The sequence below is a fragment of the Corvus cornix genome, chromosome 20, assembly GCF_000738735.6.
Source record: "Corvus cornix cornix isolate S_Up_H32 chromosome 20, ASM73873v5, whole genome shotgun sequence".
NCBI classification, from domain to species: Eukaryota; Metazoa; Chordata; class Aves; order Passeriformes; family Corvidae; genus Corvus; species Corvus cornix.
Window position 1 is genome coordinate 7,386,470 of NC_046349.1, and position 10,698 is coordinate 7,397,167.

A 10,698-nucleotide genomic window follows, 5' to 3' on the forward strand; every position below is an offset into this window, starting at 1 on the left:
CTCCATGTGTATGTTCCTTGTTGGGGGTTTATATGAGCTCTTCTGGGGTTTGGCTTCAGAGCTGGTCCTTTGTCACGTTGGGAACAGGAGTAGGAGGGATTGGGAATCCTCCACATGCCTGAAGCACAGAAGAGGAGTTGTGCACACCCGTTGCATTCAAACAAAGCAAAGCTGTACATCTGAGGCATGTCAGGAATCTCTTAGGATGTGTAGGGAGGGGCAGGAGGCAGCATCTTTTTAGTCTCGATGGGAAAACATGTTCCACTGTTGGAAGGCAAGAGATGACAGAAATGAGGCTTTCAGGACTAGATGAAGGGATAAAACTTGGGTATATTTTAAACAGCCTGAGGAGAGCTGAGCAGGAATAGTCACTGAGTTTGTCTTGTAGTAAAAGGACAATTGATGTAACCAGCAGTAGTTTCTGCAAAGGTTTTAAAATTTGATGTTTTCTGCACTCCCCCCTTTGAATGTGCTCCCCCAATTGCTTAACTTAGTCAAGAGCATAAGATTTTAAAAAATAGTGATAATTAGTACAGGCAGGACTACAGTGAGTTTGATTTTTTTCTCCGTACAGGGAAGTGTCTGGGTCTAGCCAAGCCCTTAATTTTTTGAACTTCTCTAGAGATATTTCTGGATAGAGTTTAAGAATTGTAAACATGACTGTTGTCCTTTCTCCAGCCCTGAGGTTGCTCACCTGTTCTGCCAAATCTTGCAAGAGTAACAGATCTGGGCCTGGTCCCTGGGCTTGGTCCCTTGCTCTCTTTCCTTTTCCCCAGCCATGAGAACTTCAAACACAGCACCACCATTTCCCTGGCTCCCTGACCACCTTCCAACTTAGCAAGGCCTTCTCCTGCCCTGGCCAGTTCTAAACACGCTTCAAATTACACAGAGTTCCAAAAAATACCCTGTATCAGACCCTTTAGTTCTGAGGTGTGATTTCTTTAAACCAAAAAGCCCAACTGCCATTGCTTGGTCTAACTTTTAAAATTCTGCTGCTGACACTACATACTCTAAATGTGTCTCTGTCCACTTCAGGCTTACATTTCAGATACACAGACTAAAAATAACTGACTTACTACCTAAACTGTCTTGCCTGGAGCTTTTTCAGAAGCTTGCTTGTCTCGTGGGAGCAAGAGGCAGCTCACAGTGCCACATCTCAGTGCTGGAGCTGCTCTTACATAACCCGTGTGGTGCAGCCAGTCCATGTCTCCATAATGTGATGGCAGGGTTATTTTTACAGTCTCATGGCAACAGGTTTTCTGCTCTGACATGTTTCCATAGTAGTAGCAGGAGGAGGATCAGGTGCCTGCCTGCCCTGAAAGCTTTGTTTTGCTGTGCAGAATGTGTTTAGCCCCTTTGTTTTCTCACACGGAACAGAACTAAGCTCTGCAGTGCAGAGGGCCAGCTGAGCAGCCAAGCATCCCTGTGTCAGCTGAAATACCTCATTCCAGCCCACTGCAGCTTCCAAACTGGGAAACTCTCAGAAGCAAGGGAGCCAGTGCCTTGTACTGAGCCTGTGGTATCCAGAGAGAAGTGGGAGCTGCTGCTGCCCAACACGAGGGGAGAGTGAACTTCATCCATGAGGGTCTCTCCCTCCAAGCTTGGGATCAGCACCACAGTTTCTGCTATGCAGAGAGATTCCTGAAAAGCTGCTTCAGTTGTTTCTTCACAGCAGCCACAATGAAAACATGAGCAGGCAAGTTACACATCACCTTCCTCTTCCTGCCTGTAGAGGCGAGGTGATGTTTCACTTTCAGGTGATGCTGTGCTCGTGTGTTGCTAGTTAGAATCCACAGCCAGAGGTGATTGTAGACACACTGAGGTGTGCATGGCAAAAAGTACAATGTGTGTCAGCTTCTCCAAGCGTGGAGAATCCAAGCACTGCTTCCTATCAGTAAAATACACAACTAGCTTCAGGAAAGTGCCCAATAAGCAGTCACCACAGCGACTGCAGAGAGTCATTTTCGGAAAACATTTGGTCCTTTTGGTCTCCTAATCCCCTAATTGCTTGCACACTCTGGTGAGGATGTGTGCTCCCCTCCTGCGGACGTGCCGACAGCTTCAGGACTGAGCAGGGCACCTGCCAGCACTGGATGAGTTCTACACCTAAATGTGTGTTTTCTATGATGTTCTCATTCACCAGAACACCCAGATCTCCCCCTCTGCTGACAGGCCTGTCATTCCAGACCAGGCCAAACCCTCCAACATGCTGTTCTTTCCCTGTCAGCCTACGGCATCAAACCCACGGACTGAAGTACCTGAGCAATGACAATTCCCCAGCTGCATGCAGGAATCAACTCCCAGACAACCAGGGACGCAGCTGAACTGCTGAGAGCAGGGGACATCTCTCTGCTATTAATATCTGGGGTTAGCAGTTGTAAAGTCAATGACAAAATGCTGCAAAACCAGCTACTGGGAACACAGCACTCCAGCAGCAGCACGAGTGGGAGGCACAGTGCACAAGGACCTCTGACAGAGAGCTCTTGTGCAAGTCCTGGCTCCAACACAGGCTCCAGTCCTTTGGCAGCCCCATGCTGCCTTGTTTTCCCACTCTGGAGGGGCAACATGCTTCCTTACTTTGCTCTGCTGCTGGATATTCATCATTTAATCACTATGAAGGTTAGAGGATTATGATCAGTTACCAATAAAATCATGAAACCAGACCATCCATCCCAAACACTCTAATAAAACCCTTCAGACAGTGATAAACATCTTCACCCCCCTGCTCTCCCTGTTCACAATGCAAAGTGGGTCTTTCAGAACATGAACTTGAGTTCAGAGTCTCCCTGGCAGCTGGCGGTGCGGAAGGTGAAGTGTTTACCTCCAGAACCCAGCTGAGGAGATATAACACTAAATTAGGGAGAAACAGGCAGTTTTGCCAATGGCTCATTAAGAAAAATGCCTGCCCACAAAATCATTACCCTGCTAGCAGGCAGGAGTGAGTGTGAAGCAATAGGAAATCCAACCCTAAATCTCTTTCCCATGTGCTGAGCCAAAGAACATTCTGAGCTTGTTGCAAAGTTTCTATTCCTGTTCTTGATGAGACTAAAGAAAAAAAAAAATCCCTTTGGCTTCCAGAAAGAAAAGTGAAAAATAAAGTCATGCTGAAGCAGTAAGATTCACAGGATGAGCATTAACCCTTTTTAATTGCAGATGTGGGTGTCTGCAGAGAACAGGTTTCCAGCAGAGCATTCAGATATCTCTCTGAGAGCCCAGCAGTACTGTGAAGACATCGAGGACTTTCATTCCAATTCATTTCTTTCCTGGCTAACTGAAGTTACTCCAGCTCTTTCCCTGCAGCCTGCCTTAGCAGTAGTTTTGTTTGAGGCTGTGAATGGAGTAGACTGTGCACATTAGAGCTATCCCAGACCAGAATTGAGCTGAATTTATTTGCTCATTTGAAATAAAACTGTTCCCAGTGGCACCACGTGAAATATTGGGCTGAAGCTGACAGGACACAGTGCTGTAACAAGTAATACCAGTGACCAGTTAGAGCACCATCAACTTAAGTCACATCTAAGGGAACTGCCTTACCTATGGTTCTGCTTGCACTTTAATGACTAAGGCTGAAAGAATAATAATTGTATTTTTGCTTGTCATTTTTGTAGTAGTTTGCTGTTTCTGTTTCTCTCAACTCTTGTAATGACAAATCAGTTGTGTTCTCGGGTTCCTGCTGTTGCAATACTTGCATTGCAAATGTAGCAGATAAATTTCTGAGACTTTCAGCTGAATTTCCTGATAAGTATTTTTCACTTAACCAGGGAGAAAACCTGTGTTAAAAAACAGACAAACTAAAACAACGGAGTCAAATTCTGTTTTAAAGGGGCTTTTTGTTGTTGTTGTTTTAAATACCCTCAGTTCCAGGCCTGCATCTCAGTCAGTGCACCATGGACCTGGTGATGTTCATTTCTGGCAGCCAAACCACTCTAGGGGGAGGTTTATCAGTGCTGATGGGGCACTGCTGTGGGATACTTAAGCAGGAGAGATGATCATAACCCTCCATCTCTGGCAAGTGCTCTGATGCTTGTGATTTGCTGGTACTTGGAGGGGAACATCTTCCAGAAATAGCCAAGTTGGCAGGGTTTCACAACACAGAGCTAGAGATCTGACAGAGTTATATGGTGCTGCTGCACCCAGCTGAAAAACTTGATACTCTGAGTAAAAGCAGCTGTGTCCTTCCAGGTGGCAGCTTCCTTCATGTAACCAGTTCACAGTACACCTCACCTGCAGCACCACACCAGCTCACTCTCAGCCTGCAAGCCCCTACCTGCAAGGTGCAGAAGCATCATGAGACACCCCTGTCCCAGGGCCAGCAGCTGACTTGACACTGTAACCCGTTGTCTACTTAATAACACATTGAGGGCTTCAGATCCTGATGGGTTGCGATGTCACAGCCCAGGAGCTCAAAGTAGCGTTTGTCACTGCTAATCCCTTTCTGAACACTGGATGAAAGTGCTTGTCCATATCCATGAGAACCTCCACTGGCCCTGTCCCACACTTGGGAGTTGGGCGCTGTCCAGGCTGCTTGATCACCCACCTGCAGCCCTGAGACATCCAAACAATTACAGAAAGTCATTCCCAAAGGATGACCCCGCATTTAGTCCGTGTGATTTGTTTTCAATCATAATCTCCACAGCCCATCAAGAATTCTGAGTAAAAGACCAGAGACCAGAAGGTTGGGGCCACCAACTGCACTCAGCAGTTAAATTCTCCAAGCTTAACTGCTCTACAGCTACAGGAGAAAACAGTCCCCAGGTCTCCATCAGAAGTTCCCCAGCAGCAATCGACATCCTCCCTGCTATCAGGGTGCTGCAAAGACTCTCCTTTCCCTACTGACAAGAGAGATTTATAGAAGGGAGCAGCCCATAAAATGGGAAGTTCAACACCATCCTCCATTATGCTCAAACACCATTCTCAGATTCATGAGGAATCTGACAACTTATTTAATTTTTTTTCCTTCCTCCCTCTCTCTCTCCTTCTTTCTCTGATCTTCCACCTCGAGGCAGCTTAACAGTGACAGCTGTGTGCAGCAATGCCAACCTTGCTGTCCCTCTGAGGTCTCAGAAGTGAAGGGCTAAGCTACATCTACCTCTCAGGAGTGCACTAACCAGAACATTATTGAGTTTAAAGCAAAAAAGATCCACCTTAGAGATGCACAAAGCAACATTAAAACAGAAGGCTGGCCCAGCCTTATGCCCAAAGCTGCCACCAAGGAAGAAGTCACCTGGCTGTGTGTCAGGAGAGGAGGCAGCACAGTTAAGTGGCTGTAGCACACGTGGCAGCTGGCAGGGTGAGGTCAGCTCACCTGCACCTGCCAGAGATCCCACAGCAAGCAGCCTGGAATAGCCTGCAGGCAGCGTGTCCCCCTTCCCGGGCCAGGATCAGTCAGGTGCAGGCTTTTGTGCTGCCACATTTGTGAGAGGAACATCTGGGATGAAATAAAGATCCAAGACAAACAGACACTGAACAAGCAAATATGCTATTCTCACTCTGACAGTCCTCTGTGCCCCAGCGACAATTATTTTCCCTGTCCGTCCCTAACTATTAACCCATTCTTCAGCCACCTGAGCTGAAGTCCAACACTGCATGATGCTGTCTGACCAAAAATAGTAAAAATCAGAAGTAATCAACAAGTAATGGAAAAGGAAAGAACAACTGCCCTGAGCTAGTGCTGTAGGTCAAGGTGAGGCAATGGCACAGGTTGCCCAGAGAAGCTGTGAATTCCCCGTTATGATAAACCTAAGTTTGCTTAGATAAATCAGCTGGGCCCTTCGATCTATTGTTTCCCAGATAACCCACATAGACAAAGTGTTACTGCATCAGATAAGGGAAAAGGCTGATAAGAAGCAGATCCTGCAGAGGCGGGGTAATGTTTTTTATCATGCCCGTTTCCTCCCTCTCTATAAGGCACAGCTGCATCTGACAGTGTAAAACCCCCCAAGGGAGGGATTGAGGCATTTCCCCTAAGACTGAATACGTATAACGCCTGGAAGTCTTAGTTGTGTGGGCTCCTAATGATGAACCATCATGACCGTCATGCAGACCACAGACACTGAAATTGCAATGATCAAATCTCATCACTGGATCCGTGGGGGGTGATACCTTTCTTTCTTTCTTCCTTTCCCATACTTTTTCACTTCGTGTTATTTTTATATTTTAATAGAAAACAAGCCAAACAGCTGTATGCCTCCTTTTCTTTTAAATTAAAACAAACCTGCCTCATATATGTACATTAGTCACTCAGTGTCATTTCACTCTAATTCACCCCAAGGGATCTATTAACAAGAACCTCATTCACCACTCAAATGTGAGTTTTAACACCCATCCCTGGAAGTGCTCAAGGCCAGGTTGGATGGAGTTTGGAGCACGTGGTCTAGTGGAAGGTGTCCCTGCCCATGGCAGGGGGCTTGGAACAAGATCTTCATGTCACCATGTCTCCAAACCTCGGCGCACCCTCCCCCAAGGCAGCCTGCTGCACCTGCACTCTGGAAAGGCTTTTGATCATTCAGAGCGAGCATGAACTCTGCTGAACTTTCACAGAGAGAACTGATGGATTTTCCTGTCTCCTAAACCATCAAATTGAGGTGGCATACCTTTTGGGAAGATGTGTTAATCTAATGAAAGCTATCAAACTCAATCCAGCAGCAAGTGTGACACGTTGAAAATCAAATAGTTCTCTCCCATGAATCACCCTGTCCTTACATTCTGTGAACCTAAGGAAGAAGAAAGGCTGCCAAAATTCAACCGCTAACAGTAAAACTGGGAGTGACATTTCAGCTTTTTGCTGAGCTGATTTGTCAAAGTGACATTTCCAGTGATCTGGTAACACCAGTTTTCCAATGAAAAAGGACTGGAGAGAGACAGGGTGACAGCAGCAGAGATGGGCCAGCCGAGTCCTGTAGGTGTTTGCAGGAGTTGGAAGTGACAAGGTTCATCTGATGCATCTAATACCAAGCAGTAGAACTGCACAGCCCTTTTATTACCCTGCTGGAATCATAGAAAATCCTGAGCTGAAAGGGACCTACAAGGATCAAAGTCCAACTCCTGGCCCTGTGCAGGACCACCCAAAGAATGTATAGTATAAATATATTATAAAACATGCATATATATTATATATATATATGATAATATAACTCAGTTGCTGCCTAGTGTTAGATGCACATGAGATTGGAAGTTTATATATAAATATGTACATGAAGTGTAAAAAATCAAATCCCAGAGAAAGTATCCAGCCATTTGGGAAAATCCATTGTAAAAACCATTATTGTTGCCCTGGAGAATGGTGAAGGAATGTTGCAGAAGGAGGGCATAGGAAAACAGACCAAGCCACTGGCAGAAGGAGAGGATGAAAAACGAGCAAAAGAATAAAATTCCTGTTGGATATTCCCAAAGAAAAGACTGTCATTCTCACCTTCTTCCAACAATTATATATTTCAGTTTTCAGAACATTCCCCCACCTTGTGACTTGCCAACCTACAGATGGAACAACAGATTTAGTGGCTTTAACATTTGCATTTCCTGCAGTTTTCCAGAATTTCAGTGCAGAAGACCTGCATAACCAGATTCATCAGCTGTTCGTGTGCAAGCATGTTTATTTAAGGTTATGGGGGCAGGGAGATCCAACAAAAACCCCCTCATATTTGTGTTTGGAGGATTCCTGGAGGAAAGGCAGAGCAGGCAGCCTATGGGGAACTCCCACAGCACCAAAAAACAAACTCTGTCACATGCTTCCAGAAATATACGTAACGCAACATATGTTCTTGGGAATTTTAAGTCCCATTTTAAATTTGTGTATGTTACAGAAGAACTTAATTAAACAGGAAAGTCAAAAAAGATGTTGGGGAATTACGGCAAATGAGCAGAAAAATCCTGAAGACAGCCTAGGCTGCACATTGCATAAGAGGGGGTGAGGAGTGGCCCAGATAAGGCACCCAAGGAGCACAGCTCCCCAGGACACTGCTCCCCAGGCACAGCTTCCTCCAGCCCCAGGCTGTGGCACTGGGCACATCCTGACCTACTATTGCCTCTGAGTGTGGGAGGGGGCAACCCGGGACATCACAACACAGGGCTGCTCCAGAACACAGACCAACAGAAAGACTAACGTGGAGTTTATTTTTACTTGCCTGCAAGTTTTGAGGTCAGCCACAATCTATTTAAGTTGTTGGTACAATTTCAGTAATCACAGGCTTTTCATATATCCTTATTTACTGTGTTCTGGCTATTTACCATGTTAATTGAGGTTGTGGGGCATAAAATCAGCTTAATATAAGGGGTTTGTTGCCAATTAACACGTTCCCATTTGTAGAGTTAGATAATCACTAGCTGCTATCCTCCTGGTTGTAATTCACGAGTTAGTTTGCGTAATTACCTCCCAGTCGCTTCTCACAAGGGTAAGACAAATCCTCCTGTCCCCAGCCTCCTCACCAGACCTGCTGCACAAAATAGAGGGACTGCTCACTTGCAGGGGTGTGTTTTTAATTATGCACCACAGCACAACACTTAGGATGTTAAATGGCTTGAATCCTCTGGCACTGGCAAGGCCTTTCTCAGTGTCACATGGTATTGTCAGGATTTCTAAAGGAAACACAGTTTTTCCTTAATGCCCAGATCACTGGCTGAAGTGGAAGCTTTGGTGTTCAGCGCAGCTCCAGGCAGCTGAACAAACAGGCAGCAGGTTTGGCGGAACAAACCTGACTCAGAGCATAAGGCTGCTCTTCTCTACCTGCAGGGCAGAGAGAAGTTCATACCAACCAAATCCACCTCAACTTGAACTCCAGAATGGTAATGGATATCCCTTCCTGGAAGCGTTCAAGGCCAAACTGGACTGGGCTTTGAGCAACCTGGTCTAGTGGAAGGTGTCCTGGCCCATGGCAGGGGGGTGGAATGAGATAAACTTTAAGATCCCTTCCAACCCAAACCATTTCAGGATTCTGTGATAATGGATTCTCCCATAATCTCTTCAAATTCTCAGGATGGAATTCCACCCAGAAAGTTTACACCAGACTTGCACCAGCTGACATCTAACAGAATGGGATTGCCCTAAATCCAAGCAGATGTTTTCACAGCTCCGTCTTTGGGGGCTGCCCTAATGCTCATTAACCAGAAGCCCAATTAGCCACCTGCCCTGCGCACACACACACACACACCTTCTTGCACACCTGCAGCTGAACTGAAAGTTTTCAGAGCATGAACTCAACCATAACCCCACAGCCAGAACCCCTGGGAGAACAGTCTGTTCCTCCACACAGAGCTCTGCACTTTATACCTTCACCACCGAGTTAACTTTGGCTCTGCAAATAAACTGAGCTGACTTTCAGCCGCTGAAATAAACTCTTACACAAGAAGCAGCGTTTCAATGGTACATGTTGATCAGGAACCTGGCCAGGAGCGCTGCTGCTCCATGTCACCTTCCTCTGCCCAATTCTTCCCGTGGGTTTCCTGCATATTTTCCTCTCCCTCTGAAGAATGAAGGCATTCATTCATCTCTCACTTTCTTTGGGAGAGCACACACTTACCAGTTTCATAACCCAAGTGATGCCAGGATTCTTGCAAAATTCTTCCACAAACAAATAGTACTCTGAAGGCATTTTGAGGGTCTTCAGAATAAAGGCACATTTTCTTGCCTCAGGCTTTCCCGCTTCCCTTTCTAACTGCTTCCGAAACCTCTTCAGATCCTTTGCTAAGCAGCTGTTCTGACTCAGCTGGGTAGAAAGAGAAATACAAGATTCAGCACAACAAATGCTCCCACAGTATGACTTGTTTTAATTGCCCTTGAGAAGCTTCTGGGGATCAACTGCACCACATATTCTGAGAGGAAAAATAAATAAATATGGATACCACTGAGACCTACTTTTTCTTTGTGGACGAAGAGGATCAGTTTCAATTTTCTGTCTCTCTGCATGAGCACTGGGAGCTCGAACAGAGCAAATCTTACAATCCATGTTCTACCATTCTTACTGTAGCTTTCCTATGCAGCCAGCACCCCCCTCTCCAGGGGCAGACAACTGCTCACAGTGACCCTTGCAGCAGCTCAGCCACAGCACTCCTCAACCACCACTGGTCAACCCAGTGTTATGATCCACCTTCAACCTCCCTTCATAGAGTCACAGACTAGTTTGAGTTGGGAGGAACCTTAAAAGCTCATCCCATTCCACCCCCTTGCCATGGGCAGGGACAGCTTCCACTAGACCAGGCTGCTCAAATGTCACACCTGGTGAGGGCTAAGGCTCCCCAGTGGGATCACATCCCACTTAGCTGCTGTGCTGCAGGAGATATGGCCCAGGAGGGGAAAGGGCTGTAGGTGTTTATACATTGGAATGGGCTGCCCAGGCAGCTGGTGCAACCGCCCTCCCTGGAGGTGCTTAAGGAAAGACTGGAGTGGCACCCAGTGTCCTGGTCGACAAGGTGGTGTTCAGTCATAGGTTGGACTCCACGATCTCAGAAGTCTTTTCCAACCGAATTAATTCTATTATACCTGCAGCATCTGAACCTGCCCATAAATACCAACCATACTCCCCATACACGGTGGGAGGGCTTGGGGGGTGGGAGGTCCTTGCCCTGCACATGGAGTGTATGGGGCTTAACATGCTGCGCCGGGGATGTGCAGGAGTTGGGATACAGAACCAGGAGCCCGCCGGGAGCCCACCGGGAACCCTCCGGGCCGCGCTCGGAGCCGGGCCGAGCCGGGCCGCGACCCCC